We start from the raw sequence: 18,874 nt of genomic DNA, 5'->3' as shown, positions 1-18,874 counted from the left end.
CCTTGCACACGTCCGGCCCTCGCTCTACCTGTATTCAGCCACGGTCTCATGCCCTGCGCTAACACGGAGCTGTGCAAACAGCTGCGCGTTGGCTCTGCCTGCGCCGGAGCCAGCTGGAGCCGAGCCAGCCGCGGAGATGCTGTAACAGAGCAAGGCATCAGCTCAGGCACAGCACCCTGTGAACGCAGCAGCGTTCAGGGTATGGAGCTGGGCCACCATCTGCAGCTGAGCACAAGGTTGGGTCTGTAGATGACGGGGAGAGTCCCAGCGCCGCGGGCTGCTGTGGAGTCTGGTGCGGTTGGATCTTGGCTTGTGCCCGGGAGTCCTGGGTCACTCTGTCAGCAGTGCAGTGTTTTCTGTGTCAATAGAGTTTGTTGATGCTTTTCACTTTGTATTCAAGGTTTTGCATGGTGAGATAAAGCAGATGTTATCTGGGATTACCTTTGCCTGTTGGTAAGCAGATAAGCACTTCCAGAGCGTGGCATGTGGACATAAGCAGGTTGAGGGGAGCTGTGCTTGCCTAGAAAGTTCACGTGTGGGCAGAAATGGTTGTCTTGTGAGCTGGGTCTTGCAAGAACTTGATTCAGCCCCCAGCTTACCCTAATTTTTCACGTGGCCTTTTGCCAGGTCATTTTTCAGAGGCGAGAGGGAGCTTCCAAAGTGTAAAAGGAGGTTGTAATATGGTCTAGTGCATGAGCAAAGTCTCTGATTTTCACCTCCTTACTCCAACTGCCCCATCACATGAGAATCAGAAGCCTTTTTTGTCTCCCAGTTCTAAACCTGTGCATTGGATGTTCTGTGAGGCAGAGATTTTTTTATTTTCTTACCTTTTAGAGAGCTTTTCCAACAACTTCTGGCTTGATGTAGCTGTAAGTTCTTACAAGGGGCAACGCCTGAACACATGGAGCAAAGGCCCAAACGTTGTCAAGCAGCCCTGTTGGCAAAATGATTTTTCGTAACCCTATTTTTGGGTAGCAGAAGGAGCACTCAGGAAGTCTACAGAGCCAGTCAACTCCTCCTGTGAAACTGCAGAGTGTGGAGGTGGTAAAGGAGCCTGGGCTGCCTTGTTTGTGTCAGAAATAGTATTTCCACTTCACAAACCCTTTCTTATGATGCCAAGGCTATTAGATGCTGGCTTGATGAATGGAAGCTATTTAACTTTGGAAAAAGGCAGATTCCTAAGAAATAATTTCACTTGGGTTTAAATATTCTTCATTTTCTTTTCAATTGATTTGAATACTAATCTTCTCTGTTTTAAAAATAATAAAAAAAAATAATGACGCTGCCTTTCTGAATTCAGGTCACTTGTTTATTAAGGCTATCCAAAATAAATTGCCATATCAGATAGGTTTAGTGTTAATCTTAGTAATGAAAATATAATTTTCCAAGTGGCTTGTATTCATTGCAATGACATGAACCTCTGTTCTCTGACCTTCCTGCATATGATGGCATTAGCAGAATTTCCACAGCCTTTCCTTTACTATTTTTTAAAGGAAGACGAAGTTCCAAACCAAGCCTTTCCCCATTGTCACGCTACCTATCTCCTGCCCAAGAATTAAATATTTCAGTCATGTACTGGAAGGGATTTTCATGGGTGTATTTTGAAGGGTCCAATAGATCTCAGGTGATAAAACCAAGTCCTTCTTGCCAGTGCATGCAAAAATAGTCCTTATAGTTGAGCTTAGACCTCTCAAACAGTAACTGCACAAGTATGCATAGTGGAGCTTTTAATTTGCAATGCAAGTTGTAGGTCAGCTTGGAACTGTCTGATGCAACCCTGACTGCCTGACGCTGGGAGGCCTGTACCAGAAATACTGTACTTAATTTGAGAAGTGACATTTCTAGGAAGGCTGTAGAAAGGAAGAACCAAAATCCTGTCCTACCCAAAGCAAAACCCAAATCATTCTGATTATTCTGAGCCTGCAGACGTAGGTAAAGCTTGTAAGGAGAACACGGGTATCGACATTCCAGGTCTGCAGCAGTTACAGTGGTGATGCAGCTGAAGGGAAACATTTTCTGAGTCTAATTGTGCAACCAGATGTGGACTATGCAAAACCCATTAATTCCAAAGCACATCCCAAGGGAATGCGAATAGATCATCTTCATCCACAGACTCTGCTCTGTGCATATGAAGTTTGGATGTTTTTTCCTCTGGGAAACAAACTGCTTGCTGGTAGTCTTTTTTCTTGAAGAGGCTGCAGAAACTAATTAAAAATGTCAGATATAATACAGAGCGTTATTATTTGACCATGTTGTTTGGTTTTTATTATTACAACTAATGTGTCAGATGGTAAGACTGTCTACGTTAATTGGTTTCCTTCATTGAAGCCCATCTGGATCATATTTTTTTTTTTTTTTTATTTATATGTTAAATTAGTTGGTAAGATATATGAGAACATCCTTTTGTTTCCTGCTTTAAAGGCATGTTGGATCAAAGGCGTATTATCTTGTAGTACTTTTATGCATATGTAGCATATTGTGAATCCTTTTCAAACCATGGCATATGTAACGGTATTCTTTCATTATGTGGTCTTGATTGCTTAGTTATTGATTAGATTTTTCCTGGTGATGCTTGAGCCTTATGAAGCCATTATGAGCTTGGCTGATTCCTAAGTAACATTTACGAACGGAGATGTCGACGTGCCTCAAACTTTTATCAGCAGCCAGGTTCCAGTTTGTGACACCAGGCCTGGTCCACCTTGGCTTGAAGTTTCCTTTTCACCTCCTTCTTGCCATTTTAGCACCATCATCTGGGTGAAGCCAGGAGCTAGTGTTGCGATGCCGAAGATTAAAGTGATGCCATTAGTGTATTGCTGTGCGAGCGGAGCGCAAATCCTAATGAGGACGTCGGCTCTGCGCCAGCTTAGAAAAAGCCTCTCTCCTTTTCCTTCAAGTTAAGAAAAGTTTTTAACATTGCACTCTCTAAATTTTAATGAATTGCTGACTCCATTGTATTTTGTTATTGTTCTTCTCCGCTATAATTACTCAGGTTTTCTTTTTCTCTCTGAAGTCAAAGCGCTATATAAATGAACATGCAAACGCTAGAAACCACTTAAATGGTGAAGTGACAAAATAAAGAAGATGAGCTTCCCTCCGGCATGGAGAGAACCAAGGTTCCCCTCATTAGAGCCAAGAGCGGTAATTGCAGCGTTTTAATCTCCAGTGTCCCCGCGCTGGTTACCAGCCCTGCCTGCTGGGCGGGAAACCCCGCGCTGAATATTCCATCGGGGACTGAACGGCTGACGTGGCGGAGTTCGGTGCCACCGGCCCAGCATAACTGGGATTTTTTAATTATTATTATTATTTTTGGGTTTTTTTTTTAGCTACTTCGTACTAATTTTTATGCAAAATGCTGATTATTTCTGTGAAGAGCAGAAATCAGAAGAGTGATTTTAATCATGACTATGTTAATTTGATGTGAGCTTTGGCTGTTTATGAGCTTTCTCTTTAATGGCGCTAATTGTCAGTTATAATGTGAACACCATTATACAGTAATATACAGTAATTTATTTAGTAAATGAGAATCTTATTCCAAGGGCCATACTGCAATATGCCGTAGAGACCTCATCCCTTTAATCTTACGTGAACAAACTTGCACTGTCTAGGCCAAACTGGTAATAGGAACATCAACTTGGCTACTGAAAGAGCAATGTGAGTTCATACCCACAAGTGCCAACATGCATGTTTTTAGAGATCTCGAGTTCTCCATTAAAAAAAGAAAAAAAAAAAAAATAAAACAAGAAAACCTCACAAACCATCCCAGCAGAAAATGAAGAGCTAACACCCTTTCATGTCAATTAAGAAGCTTTTACGTTATGTTGATAGATTCATTTTACTAAATTATTACCAAACAATCATTTGCATTAACAATTCTTGCTCTTTAAGCGTGTTTCTTAGAATACTTTCCAGGTTCTAATGGTGTCTTTGTTCTTGCTATTTCTTTGATTTTCTTCTTTTTTCCCTTTGAATATACATACTAACATCAGCATGGTCTACATCTACATCTAGTTGCTCTAATTTGAGTGCTCAGATCTCCTTGCCAAAGTTTATCACAGTGTGTTATCCTACCTCTCATACCACTTAAATTCTGATGGTTTATGTTATCACAGGCAGAAGACAATCAATATCATTAACGTAGCAGAAATGTGTGGTATTCAGTGCACAAAAACACATACTAGAGAGAATAAACTGAGACAAGTTAACGTTTGGGTTTTTTTATTTTATCCCGAATGTTAAGTCTTTCTGTCATTCCTGGAGTTATCAACAGTGTAGTTCCAACCTTTTGTCCACCTGTGGTTGGCAGGGGATATTTACTTTTCAATGTTAAAATGGTGGCCTTTTCTGTTCTTTAGTTTTACTCTTGGTCCATTTTTAAGTCTGTTTAGATTTGTGTGTGGTTTTTTTTTGACATATTAAGAGATGAACGTATCACAGTACGTTTTCTTCATATACGTGAGAGAACTAACACCCTATGTTGCTGTGTTGTAGCTCGGTTTATTATTTCTGGCATCCAGTATATCTGGTAATTGTAATTTTGGAAAGATCTTGTGTTGGCTTAAAGCACAAGTAAAGATTAATTGTGAAACAGGGACCCAGCATTGGTTTTATTTCCTTATATTTTGTTTACTAGTTGCTCTTCAAATTTCCTTGCCTCCATCTGGCAGGATGTAGCGAAGTAGAAGTCAATAAATGATGGAGGGACCTAAAGAGGGCCATTGAGAATATATCACAGTGAGAGACTGTCTGTCTGAAGTAATTTTACTGTAATGTTCTCCCCGGGGACCAAATCCACTCTTAGAGAGGGATACTTAGATCTCCCAGTGACTTTGATGGGAGATGTGCTGGTGGAAACTCTGACTGAGGATTTGGCTCCATACTCACGCTGTCTGTGCTATAGAGTGCCCAGGGAATTTAGTATGCACTGCTTATTCCATCTACATCTCTTACAGCACCCCTGGCTTAATCATTCAAACAAGGAGATGGCTTGGGGATTTTCACATTTAATTAATTTTTTTCAAACTGACAATTAGCATGTTTTTTCCTTTCTGTTTTCTTACAGTCTTCTGGCTCCTCTTTCCCCACAGTCATCGGGGGTTCCAATAGCCATCAAATACTCTAAAAATACAAGATGCCGGAGTCTTCAGACCTTGCTCCTCTTTGCTCTTCACCACTTTAAAAACTTGTTCAAGTTTCTTATCAAGAAATCAGTGTGTCGTAATTTTAAAACATAAAATAGATGGATATACTGAGCACGTGGATGAGTTTCCATCATGTTGCACTCCAAAGACAGTGAGCAGTACGAGTTAAACATCATATAACTCCCTGGTCTACTGTTTTATTTTCCTTAGTGTAGCTGATACAGTGTCTTCTCACAGTTGTCTTTAGTGCCTCCCGTATACTGACAGGAGACTCAGTTGAGACTCTAATTAATGACTTTATTGCAATCAAGGTTCTATTTTATTGCAGAATGCTTCATCTTGTAGTAGTGAAATATTTAGTCTCCATCTGGCTGATCTTTTCTGTGAATGCCCTGTGATAATTAAGAAGAAACATGAGGGAATGGTCTGAAATGAAAATATGTTTAGTGGAGGGGTTAGCGTATCTTGGGACTGCTCGTGTAGAGACCCAGACAAAATTTAGGGACATAACAGCAATTTGGTTTTATGGCAGCATCTTCCTGCTACCTGCCAGGCCCCAGTAATTTCTGGACTCAGTTGCAAGTGTTACAATGCATCCAGAGCTTTGTTTTGAGATAACTATCCTGTAACACAAACCAGATATAACTCTTTTCATGTTGGATGGGAATGTCCTGCTTTCCCCAAAGGATTACCAGTCTTGTTGGAAAGGTCTGAGGCAGTAGCGCTACACTGCAATTACAGTATGTTAATGATGAGCTACGAGTTGTACATTCCTCTTAACATAAATCCCTGATTTTCTGCATGATTAATTGGAATCTGGAAAGGCTAACAAGGAGAAGGAGGATCAGATCAGGTGAAAGTAAGATAAGACGCTGACAACCAGCTCTTGTTGTAAAGGAGAGTTATTTTGAATAGGAGAAAAAAAAATCGATACAAAGGTTGGAGAATTTGACAGAGTTATAAGAGCTACTTTAATGAAAGGTAGCAGATTCAATAGGATTGTTACTTGAAATGTGGGATTGTCTGAGTTAGAAAAAAGGTGCTGTCTCTACCCAGTTGTAAAGGTGAGCTTTACGTGCTGAGCTTACTGGGTACTTAGGCTGCTTGGGTTTACTGGCATTCATTCTGGGTACTCAATGTGGCAAGAAAAGGGAAAAATAAAGTATGTATGGGACTTGCTAAATCTGTTCTTCTGGAATAGTTATTTTATTATGGGAGGAGAAAGAGGAGGGCAGCAGATAATAGCTATTTCTGCTGCTTTGCCGTGCTAGGTAGCTACCAGAAAGCATCTGGCAGACCTCAGCAAGGTAAAGGGTTTCATTAGGAGGAGGTGAGTTCATTTGGCCCTAGCTGTAGGGAACAGGCTGGGACTTTGATAGACTCAAAGGTACATTTAGCCGAAGCTGTTCTCTGACATGCCCATGTCAGCCTCCTTCTGCCAGCAGTGATGGCAAGAGGTGGGTGCAGGTGGGGAGGCTGGACATGGAGGTTTTCTAACCTGGCTTAGAGATGAGGAGTCAGCTGAGCCTCAGAATCCTCCCCTCTGTGCAGATACATCCTAGGCAGAAGCACCACTTTGTTAAGTGTAACTAGATTCGATGGCTTCAGTAATGCTGCAGAAAGAAACTTGCTCCTGTAGCTCTTAGAGGGCTATTTTACTGCTCTCAGTGGAAATAGCCACTTCAGTCTTAAACGGAGGAGCCATGTTTCTCAAATTGCTCATAGCTTTTTAAGTTTGGGAACTTAGAGGTAGGATGGCAATTTTTTCCGAATCAAAATGCACAAAGTGTGTGAACCTTACAGAGGGGTGAGCTGCAGGTCAGCCCAGCATCCCTGGGCTGCGGGCTCTGAGCGCAGGTCCCTTGCGCATGTGGGTCGGGGGCTTTTTGCACATTGTGCTGGGCCAGGTCAGCTGTGCAGGAGGGTCCTGGGACACTAATAAAAAGCTCACAAAGTTTGGTAAGTGCTCAGTACTTCCTCTTTCCCTCAGGCAAGTCTAACAGTCCTGGGACTTCAGGGCATCTTCCCTTGGAGATGAACGAACCTTCTAACAGGCCCTCTGGAAATAACAAATACAGATAACATTTGGAGAAAGAAAAAAAGAAAAAGAAAAAGAAAAAGAAACATTGCACAAATGTGTTAGGAAGTGATAATGTTTCCTTGGCACACACAAAAAAATCAAAACAAAACTTTAATGTGGTTAATGGGCTTGTTGGTAGCTTGTCTGCCAGTGTTTCCCATGGAAGTCATTTCAGTGGGTCTCAAACAGTGGGAATAGATTTCACCAATGTTAATCATGATTTAAGGCAGCAAGCAGGAAATTATTTGAATTGTCTATTATACTGGTGCGTTACTGATTGCATTTTTGTATTTTTTTTTTCCTGTAGAATTTTAAATAGTTGCTGTAATTTCATGCCAAGAGAATAAATTACGTCAGGCGTGTTTTTCACAGTTAGAAAACTCAGTACATTTATTCAGCTTTTACTTTTTTTCTGTTGTATCACATGTTAAAGAACCATTTTCAAAGACATGATGACCAAAGGCTTCCAGAAAGGTTATTCATGTGTCCAAAAAAGTTTGCGTTAAAATTGATTCTATAATGCGATCACCAAAAAGGCTTCTTAAATTCTGAGGGGAGACAGGCTGCGAAATGCGTTCACTGTGGACTGTACTGATCAGTAGCATCATGTTTACGTTCTTGCCCTCCCACCTGAATCCCTCTGCTGTCTCTCATATTGAGTTTAAAAGCTCTTTGGGACTAAGAATGTTTCTTTGGTGGGTTTGTGCAGCTCCTGCTCCACTGAAATTCCCACTCTGGGATACAGCAGTGCTGCTGCTAGAACCACAGGCTTTGCGAGGATGAATTGCTTTGTTTTTCTATGATAAAGCTTCACGTGATGTAAGAGATCGGCCAGCAATATGAACATAGTCCCTGTTATTTCCCCAGTTCACAGGCATTGTATTTCCAGACAGGATGGGAAGGTTGACTGAAGTTGAAAAAGGATCTAAAACACAGCAACAGTTTACTGTCTGGTAGAAATGAAATAACAATCAAGTGGTTGAAATGAGACAAAAAGGTATGTGTTTGCTCATGCTTTGAGACACATAGCAGTCATCTCTCTGTAAAGAAAAAACAATTTGGATAAAACAGTTGTATCCCTGTGTATGGTGTGTTCTCTTGCTGCCTATTTTTCAGCCGAACTTAATAAGCAGAATTCTGTGTTCTCTAATTAGTTGGGCTTTTCAGCACATGCCTCGAAAGACCAATAACGTCCGTTTCTATCCCCATCCCATCTAGGCTGGCCGTCCTCAGAGGGGGCTTTCCTTTATCCTCTGGCTTCACAGCGGGGGTGAAGCAGGTTCATACTTCCAGGAAATCTCCATCCCCTTGTGTTTCCTGCCCGCAGCTGCCGCCCACGCTCGCTGCTGGGCTGGAAAGCCCTTGTTACCATGTCCCTCAAAGAGGGCTGAGGTATCGCTGTCCATCGACCATTCAGGAGATGTTTTTATTAAACATAGCTTCTCATCTACAGATGTGTAAGAAAGACAAATTTTGGCTTCCCACCAGAATGAGAACTAGCATTACCAGGTGGGAAAGAGCTTTTCCCCCCTGCAGTGGGCGAAACAGTTGGTTAATAGTTTATTCAGGCACAGAAAACTGTACCTTGTCTGCCAAAAGAGCGCTAGATTCTCCAGAAGGGACTGTTAATTGTCTAGGAAAAGAAGACTGAAAGTATCTCCATAAGAAGTTACGGATGAATCAGTCTTCTTTGGGACTGGGGGCAAATATGATTTTTGAACAGGCTCTTAGATAAGAAATAAAGGGTGAAGACGCAACCTTGCTCACCCCAGGTGCTGAATGTGACTTGAGAATTAAAAATACACAATAGCACAAGATCTGTCAAACATTTGTTATGGAAGGGAGATAAATCATTGTGATTTGATCATGCCAGGGATGGATTAAATTTCTTGAAATTTGTCATTTTTGTCTTTATAAAGCTTTTAACTGTATTCTGTTTTGAAGTTCATGCCTGCAACACTGCTTGTGTTTGCCCTTTACCTTAAGCAGATTGCTGTAAGGGTGATTTTAGTTGATTTTGTTTATTCCTACATGAAGCCCTTCTATTCCTTCAGGGTAGTGATGTCTACAACTAAGATAACAAATTAAGTGCTCAATGCCTGCATGCAGCACATAAGGTTTTTCAAGGAGTAGCAGGTTTAACTTCTTAAAATGCAAAAGTACCCACAGATGAATAGCCAAAATTACAAAATTAATTTGAAAATAAGATGAAACCTCTTTTCTTTAGTTTCTCATCACCCTTGGTTGAGTGGGAAATTCTATTCTCCTTTCTCTGAGCTCTAGATCCTCTTAGGGCAGGCGGGTGCTCTTGAGGAGAAGGTGGCTTGCTGAGAGTTGAGTGACACATTTAATCTTGTGGTGGCACATACCAGGCAGCACCATAATATGCCTTAAGAAAACAAAATGTCATTACATCCAGTTCAAAATAGGAGATTGGAGATAATGGGAAGGTTTTAGAAAAGATTCATTTGAAATTCTTTGCTTGAGAGGTCTCATTCTGTTTGGGAGGCAGGGATGTGAGCGCTCAGTTAATGAGCTACATTCAAAAGATGAAATTTCAAGAGAGTAAATGTAAAACCCATTATTTCCTGAACATAAATGGAATCACCCATCCTCAAATCCATTGTCATCGTCTTTCTCCTCAACCTCGTCTAATATTCCCCTTGCTCCCTGTTTAACTAGGAAAAAATTTAGGGGCCTTTGCCTCCAGGAAATACCCAAAGTAGATACCTTCAATCATATCAGTCATTGATGTTAAACCACATGCTGTTTGCTAAGTAATGCTGAAAGCTCCATGCTGTTGTTGCTGGCATACCATTTATGAAAGGTCTGTTAGCCCTCCCGCTGAACCATATGGTGATTTATCAGACAGTTTAATAGTAGCAAAACCAAGACCTGAATTGGTCAAAACTAAAAGCGGATATTTCTTATGTTGTCTCTGATAAAATCTTCCTATTCCTATTCTCTTTGTGTATGGGGAATGTGCGTGCTGAGCTGTGTGTCCCCTTACTGGGCACAACCTGGAGGGAGCTGCTGTATTTCCAGTGTACAGGATTACGATATTGTAAGTAAGTTAGTCTTAAGTGAAAACAGGGATTTCTGGATGCTTTCAGTTCAGATAGCTGTGATGTTGGTCCATTTCAAAGAACAGAAATAAGAAATATATATGAAACATATGAAAGCTCAGTTGCGGGGTGCAACTCTGAGGAGTCTGAAGGTGAGACAATGTAAGAGGAAATTAATGTTTTCTGGAGAAAAAACAAAACAAAACAAACAAGCTCTCATTTCAAAGTAAAACTTCTTAGCAAACTCTTTTGGCCTGCTTAACGCTTGAGGTAGCAGAACATCCACATGTGATCTCTGACATAATATTGCTGCGTTAGTAGCAGAGTTAGTTCAGATGCTTTCTCATCATGATCAAGTAAGATAGAAGTGGAAAACATTTTGGTAACACTGCAAGGAGTAATTTGGCAGCAATCAGATGCTGGGACTGGAAAAGGGCAGTAGAGGAGAAATAATTAGCAAGAATCATTTTCAGGCCTTTACAGCCTGACATGTCTTTCTAGCAGTGAATGGATTCACCTGACACCCAGAGATAGCCATCTGATAAAAGAACTCATAAGATCAATACATTGATACTTTATCCTTGAAACAGTATTTAAAATCTCTTCTTAGGTTCATTTCTTCTGTAAAGTTATAGCAATCTGGGACTTGAGATAATGCGTTCATTAAAGTCTTATCGGCCCTTCTTCATTTACTGTATTTTAATGCATCTACTGCGGTTGCTGAAGAAGGATACTCAGGGAGCTTAATCTGCTCATACTTTAAAAAGAAAGGATGCTCAAAAGATTGAAATGAGGCCTCATACAGAACAGGTTTTAGAATCTGCACTCCTTACAATGGCTGGGCATTTTGTGCAAGAGGCATTTTGAACATAAAGCTTCTGTGGTGCTGGCTCTGCAGACCTCATAGCGTGGAGAGAGGGAGAGCTGAGCACAGCTGAGATCTTGCTTTTGTAGATTGAGGTTTTGCCAGGCTCTTGCATGGCTAATAATGCCAGAATGTCACCAGGTTAAACCTAATGCTGCTTCTTTCTGTTAATGTATCTTGCTGGTCCACGTCTCTTCACATTGTGGGCAATTATTTGTGTGATTGTGATGCACACACACCCCAGGACACAAAAATAGTGTGTGCATGCTGGAAATAATGCTCATGCAGATAAGTACCGTGTGTGTATGTACAGAGAGAGATTTAGATCTGTTTGTATACACTCACCAGATTTCCCCGAATGCACGTGTTTTGAAAGAATTTAAAAGGCACTGGAAATTTTCTTTTTAATGAATGCTGTTTTGAAGGCAAAGACACACACAGCAGGGCGGTGTTTTCTCTGTGATTGAACCACGCATATATCACAGTATCACAGTGTGTTTGGGTTTGGAAGGGACCTCAAAAGATCATCTAGTCCAATCGCCCTGCTGGAGCAGGAACGCCTAGGTGAGGTCGCACAGGAAGGTGTCCAGGCGGGCTTTGAATGTCTCCAGGGAAGGAGACTCCACAAACCCCCTGGGCAGCCTGTTCCAGTGCTCTGTTACCCTCACTGAGAAGAAGTTCTTTCTCAAATTTAAGTGGAACCTCTTGTGTTCCAGCTTGATCCCATTACCCCTTGTCCTATCATTGTTTGCCACCGAGAAGAGCCTGGCTCCATCCTCATGGCACTCACCCTTTATATATTTATAAACATTAATAAGGTCACCCCTCAGTCTCCTCTTCTCCAAACTAAAGAGCCCCAGCTCCCTCAGCCTTTCTTCATAAGGAAGATGCTCCACTCCCTTAATCATCTTTGTTGCCCTACGCTGGACCCTCTCTAGCAGTTCCCTGTCCTTCTTGAACTGAGGGGCCCAGAACTGGACACAATATTCCAGATGGGCTCTCACCAGGGCGGAGTAGAGGGGAAGGAGGACCTCTCTGACCTACTGACCACCCCCCTTGTAATACATCCGAGGATGCCATTGACCTTCCTGGCCGCAAGGGCCCAGTGCTGGCTCATGGTCACCTTGCTGTCCACCAGGACCCCCAGGTCCCTTTCCCCTACACTGCTCTCTAATATGTAATTTCCCAACCTATACTGGAACCTGGGGTTGTTCCTGCCCAGATGTTCCATCTCTAGCAAGGGAGAAGCTCATGTTGAAAAAGACCGATTTATCTAACAACATGAACATCAACATTTTTTCTGATAAAGACTGGAAAGATCAGTGACTGCCCTTTGAGTGCCCAGGAGGAATTATTTGTACATCGATGTGCTGGTATTGGCGTGTGCGTCACTGCGTCAGCCTGAGGGGCTGGTGCCATCCCTGTTGTGGCACCGCCGGGCTGGCTGGCGGGTGGAGAGTTCAGCGCTTTCAAAACCGGTGGGTGTTGTTCGTTTTAAGTAGGTTATGGCATGAAAGATGGACGAGAAGATCAGAACTGGCAGGAAGCTGTGATTTGAATAGGACCTTCAATTTGACACGTGTTATGTCCTTAAGAGAGGACGCGGCGGCTGGTTTTTGTTGACAGGTGTGGCGACGGCCTTGAGGGATGATGGGCACTTCGGTGAATTGCTAAATTGATTTGATAATCAGTAAGTGAATTTGCTAAGAGCAGGTAGTACGTGCCTTCTTTGGGGCTTGGTTAACCTAGTGACAGCCTGTTTAAAACAGCAGGTTTTAGTTTATTTTCCCTTCTTTTTTCCCAGTGAGAGCTCTACAGACTTACTGCCAGATAAAAGAAGTAATTTCTCTTCTTCAGTTGTAAAACTAACCTGAAGACAACCAGACCTCACTTCTAAAAAACCCAAACTGCTATCCCAGCTTAAATTATCTGGATTTTCTCCAGATATGCGCAGAAAGTGGCAATTGTCATCATCAGGTCTGTAATGTTTATGTCCTCCCAATGGGGCTATAGTGTTTCATCACCCTTGACCTCTCTAGGTGGAGCATGTTGGTGTTGCAGCCCAGCCTTTGACTCACCTGGAGCCCATGTTTTAACTGCCTTGCTCCGGTTTCCAGCTGCTCTTTCCCAGCTGGTTCTGTGGACCACGGAGGGAAACTCCGCTGGGTGCACAAAGGGAGGTTTTCCCTTTCCTTGGTGGCACAGACGATGGGGAATACAGGGCAGGCAGAGGTGGCCGTGGCGGGGGTGATTTCCTCAGGTGTGTTTCTGTGTCACCTTTAGGCAATTTGAGCAGCTCCCGGTTGGATTTGCAGTTGTCTCCCCAGTAGCCCTGCTATTTACTGTGGGAACTTGGACACATCTATCAAATAAAAACACTGTCTCCAGCATCAGGCGTACTGCTTGGAGTTTATGCTGGTTTCTGTTGGAGCTATTCAGAAGGGGCATTTTTCTTCAGGTATTTCTGAAAGGCGTTACCATTTGTAAAATTTAATATGTATTTATTTTCTGGTTCCCCAGCAATGCCTGTATTGTTTGCTTGGATTTAGATTAGAAATGTTTGTGTTCTAGGTAACTCACTTACCCAGCTATTACAAAGCAGAGGTTCTTTTTTTCCTACATGCGTTCATAATTGTTCTTCATTCTTAAGACATAAATTTAAATTGTGTCCTTCATACCATGGTGCTCCAACGATTTCCTTTTCAACAAAGAGTATGTAATAAAGGTTAAAAATTATTTTTGCAATCTATGCATTTAAGTATACATTACTATCTGTTTTAAAGATGGATAATCAATGTAAAAAATTATACTTCCATGTATTGCTAATAGGTCACTGTGTAAATATCCACAATGGAATCGATTCCTTAGGTTGTAGCAACCATTAGTACAGAAGAGGGTTTCACAATTAATATATCAAACATTTGCCTTTCATACTTACACGCAAAATGATTATTTATTGATTATTTTCAGTCCAGGTTAATGATGTTGAAGAGGTTTCGATATCTCAATTTAAAGTACTTAAAGTGCAGTTCAAACAGAAATATCATATCCCTTTCAAGAAGTTGTGACTAATATCTGATAAGTGATTTTGTTCTACATTCTCTCTTATATATGCATACATATATATTAGATATAAATTAAGGATGTTTGTGCAACTAGAAAGTCTTGGTGGCACATTCAGCATTAGCCTGGCATGGTAGGTTCTACTGTTTCTCTAGTTTTGTAGTTCCGGCCAGCAGTAGGATAGTGCTATAGCCAAACATTCAGGTTGACTCTTGTCAAAGTGTGTGTGACTCTCATTGGGCTTAATGGGAGTTGTGCATTTGCCACACCAGGGAGGAGGATTTTCTTGCCGAGTGGAATTTTGTTTTAAACTGCAAATGTTTCCCCGAGTTGACTAATGGATTCCAATACTCCCGTTAGAAATATCCACCTAAGCATGGGCATTATTATCTCAGGTAACCAACTGAGGGAGTGGGAGCAGAGATGCAGCTTCTGGAAACAAGCCGGTTCCACCAACATCTGCCAAGCAAATTACCTTGCAGAGCTCTGTGCAGCGTGGTGGGGTGTGAGTATGGAATGGTAGCCAGGATTAGGCTGTGACTGAAAGAGCACTTAGCTGGGAAGTGTAGTTATAAGGAAGGAAAACTATTGTATTTCACTCCAGTTCACCAGAAAAGGGTTCCCAAGCTGTCAGCTGAACTGTTTTTCTTTAGCGATCAGCTTTTGGGTCAGGAAAAATGATTATATTTCTACTGTTCCTACTGTTTTATCTTTAACAAACTAATTGCTGTCTAGAGCTGCTAAACACTATGAGCATGAAAAGCACATATAAAACCAAACTGTATGCTAAATGACTTTATCACAGAACATTTTGCATTTGTAGAGCTGTCCAACTGAATATCATAGAGCTCTTTGGCAATATTAATGAGCAATGGGAAGAACTTTAAAAAACTGTGTAAGTGACTCGGGGTCCTGTGTCCCATTTGCAAAGTGACTTTGCACATGACTCTTAATACTTTCAGGTGGACATGTGGTGGCTTCCTCGGCTCCTGAAAGTTGAGCCCATGAGTATCAACACAACTGTTAGTCCAGAAGGAGGTTTATCTCAACCTCTGGCACCGTGTGCCCCTTCGATATGCATTTGTGTTCATAGCCTAGCTCTCCTGTGCAAAGTATCTAAAAAGAGAAAGGTCCTTCCCAGGCAGTGTGTGCCATTACAGCCCAAAGCGACAAAGGGTGGGTGAGATGAGACAAGGACAGAGTCTGTTTTTTTATAGAAGTGAGGTCATTTTCTTCCTCTGATATGCAACTCAGGAGAAACTGAATTCCAGAAAGTAACTCGGTTTCAATTCAAAGGGCATTTAGCTGACACGTTTACCTCCACCTGTTGTACAACCAAGAGGTGGATGCTCTGTAGCAGCTTGGCCAAGTGGTGACCTTGGTTGTGGAGGAGTGGGCATGGTGCAAATTCAGGGGTCCTTCCAGAGGCAGAGCTGGCATTGTGAAGACTGCTGGCGTGTGCTGCTACGACTGCTGCGTATGAGCTCTGAGCCTATATAGCTGACATCTGCTTTTGAATAAAACTCTCTGTACTGGAAGCTGACATCAACCCTCTATGCTGCTTTAAATTCATATTCTCCTTGGAAAAAAATTATGTAGTATTTCCGTGCAGGTTTGAATTTTTCTTTGCGAGTCTCCTAAACATTTTCCTGCTGCAGTGTAGGCCCTTTTTTTAGTGAATTTAAGCCTACTGACAGTAAACTGACTTTTCTTAATTATCTTCTCCAGACCCCTTTAAATTAGTCCCCCAGGGGTCTGTGAACCTCCTATTGAAAATGACAGCTTTAATATTTCTTTACTAAATACTTACAGGGAGTTGTCCAGAGACGCTAATTCCTACTGAAAACCAAAATAGTCTGATTTTAAGTGGTGCTACATCTGAGGGAACAGGGCCCAGGATGGAGGAAGAGGAGAATGGCCATCAGGAGTGACCATGGCTTTGTACATACTGAAAACAGGAGAGTGTGGGAGGGGAAACATCATTTCAAAGCATTGAAATTATACATAAGTGTATGGCTTTTGAATAGCTAGTTTTTTATGTCATAAAAGAAAACTGGTTAGGGCTAGTTCCTTTTTTATAGCTCTGTCGTAAACTCTTGAAAAATGAGGTTTATAATTTATGGTCTAAAACCACCTTAACTATTGCAATACAAACAGCATCACTATACTGCAGTTTATTTCTAAAATGCCTCCGGTGAAAATATTGCAGTGCCATAATTAACTAATACCAAGATCCTGTTTGTGGCGCTTTGTGCTGCTTTCTCCAAAAATATACAGTTAGTATAAATCCTCAAGGCTCAGAAGATGGCAGCGCTTCAGAATAATCTCACATCACCATGTCCGCTAAGACTATCACTAATATTGTTTCTGTGGCTCACAGAACCAGTGCCATCACTGCCTGGATTTATGAGGAGGGTATGTAGTTTATATATAGATGTGTGTGTTTCTGTGTACGTAAAAAAAGTACAGAGGAGAACAGCGTGCATGCTGTCTCCTAATTACTTTGTTTTCGGATATCTCAGCAACATTGATCTTTCAAAATGATCTCTTGCTTGTGGCATCGGTTTTATGTTGGAAAATATTCCTGCAATTCTGGCAATGATAAACTAATTACAGACTATACATTTTTAATGATTTAATCTCTTGTCATATTCCTAGAGAGAAGTGAACCTGATTCCAAACAAATCTCCCATGCATGACCAAACACTCATCATGAAATGTATGGTTTTCATTAAACCCTGTTGTTAATACAGGCTTAGGATTGTTTTGTTAAAATGGGGAGAGGTTGGGGAGTAAAAGCATGCTGAAAGATTACTGTAATAATGCTGCAGTAAGCGTTTCGAATCACAGAGGGCTCCCAGCAACATTCCACTGACATTGCCTCCCATTACAGAAGGCTCTTGACAAGCCATAAGAAACGCCGGAGCCGCGTGTGTCAAAGGGGCTTTTCAATATGTGGCAGCTGCCCAGGGAAGTGCTCAAGTCACCAGCCCTGGGGGTACCTGAAGGATGGGTAGATGTGGTTTAGTGGTGGACTTGGCAGTGTTTGGGTAATGGTTGGACTCGATGATCGTAAAGGTCTTTTCCAATCTAAATTTTTCTGTGGTTCTGTGTTCCTTATTCTGTGCTAGAAATCAAGGTTTGTGTCACTCACCCTGCATATGTTAGTTTTAAGGTTTAGAAATAATTATTAAGTGGTGGGTCAAAAAAACAGCTTCAAGTGATGTTCTTTTGGTTTATGTGCTAAGATTTCTGCTCTGTGAACTGCAGTTGCATGAGTGGAGTTTATACCCTGTTGCCACCCCCTTCTCATTGCTGTGTGCATCTGCTTTTTAATCTTGTGCAAAGACTAAAGCAATGTGCTTTGGTCTCTGGCTAGAGGCTGAGGGTGGTGCTGCAATGGGGAAACAGGAAATTATTATCTTTGCAGTTGCTGGAGAGACTGGGTTTGTAATCCTCATCGGTAGCGGCTCCTATAATTGTGCACCAGACCCAGAAATGGAAGAAGTAACTTGATTCTCTTGATAGCGCAGATGTAAGAGGTGTTGGAAAGATGACAGGGAAGAAAAATTGTTAGAAATTTCATAGGGGATAAATTACAAGTGATTTCAGTGAGCTGTAAACATTCCCGCCATTTTGCTTGCTTTCCACTGCCTTTGCCCCTTTCCCAAAGAGCTGTTTTATTGGTTTTAACGCTTCCAGTCCTCAGGAAGTCTGATGATAAGAACAGCGTTTAGAGGAGACATTTATAGCAAATCTTAGTAGATCCAGATCAACGGTGTGCATGCCAATACACTGTAAGGATTTGAGTCAGATGCATGCACATTCACATAGCTAATAAAAATCATGGCCCATAATTGCTTAACCCAGAGAAGTGAGTATGTGGAGGGTGAATTAAGGTTCCTGTGAACTTTTTGTGGTTTTCCTGGCATGGCGAGGATGAAACTGTTATTATGAACTAGAACTCCAATTTTATTAATGTTCTGAAGTATGGAAGGAAGCAACAAATCTGATTTAAGTGAAGACATTTGTCTTGGCAGTGTGATTTACTCCAGGGTTGTAAATTTGACACGATGGAGACTAAAATGTACTGAAACTTAAATTTCTCCCATATCTCACTCAAAGTCAAATGATTTAAATAGCACGATATGAGAACTGACATGTATCCTTGGATGCTAATATATTTTCTGGTACTGAAGATTTTAATTTCATGTCTGAGCAAATTTATCAGCTTGAGGAATACACTTTTAGGAAAACAAGGGTCAAAGTTTCAGGGCATGGTGTGGGGGTGCAGCTATAATGAGTGCATCACCATATTATAATGAGTGCATCACCATATGCTGCAGTGAAGGTTTCCTGCCTGGTAGCCTCCTATCCAGGGTCCAGTGATGATAAAAGAGGTATTATCGAAGGTGAAATCTGCTTTGCTGACACAGATCCTGATAATGCTTCTGTCCTGCAGTGCTCGCCGTGCTCCTCCCTGGCGCTGTGCCTCCTCCATCTCCTGCACTGTAAAAATCTGTCCAGGACAAAACATTAAAACACGTTGAAGGTACAAAAGTGTTAACAAAACAAAATGGAGCTGGGGCTAAGTTGTTGCAGGCAAAGGGCCCCAACACGGCTTAGTGCTGAGCATCCTGCTTGCTCTTGTCTGGGGGAGATT

General features: G+C 41.7%; 1 protein-coding gene across 1 annotated transcript in view; it reads left to right on the top strand.

The window, feature by feature from the left end:
* The window catches only part of PTPRG (protein tyrosine phosphatase receptor type G), a 405,613-nt gene that overhangs the window by 223,390 nt on the left and 163,349 nt on the right, over positions 1-18,874 (top strand). The gene's annotated exons all lie outside the window — the stretch shown is intronic.

The sequence above is a fragment of the Patagioenas fasciata genome, chromosome 10 (genome assembly GCF_037038585.1).
Source record: "Patagioenas fasciata isolate bPatFas1 chromosome 10, bPatFas1.hap1, whole genome shotgun sequence".
Taxonomy (NCBI): domain Eukaryota; kingdom Metazoa; phylum Chordata; class Aves; order Columbiformes; family Columbidae; genus Patagioenas; species Patagioenas fasciata.
Note: the sequence above shows the minus strand (reverse complement) of the source record. Positions and strands in the feature narration are given on the sequence as shown.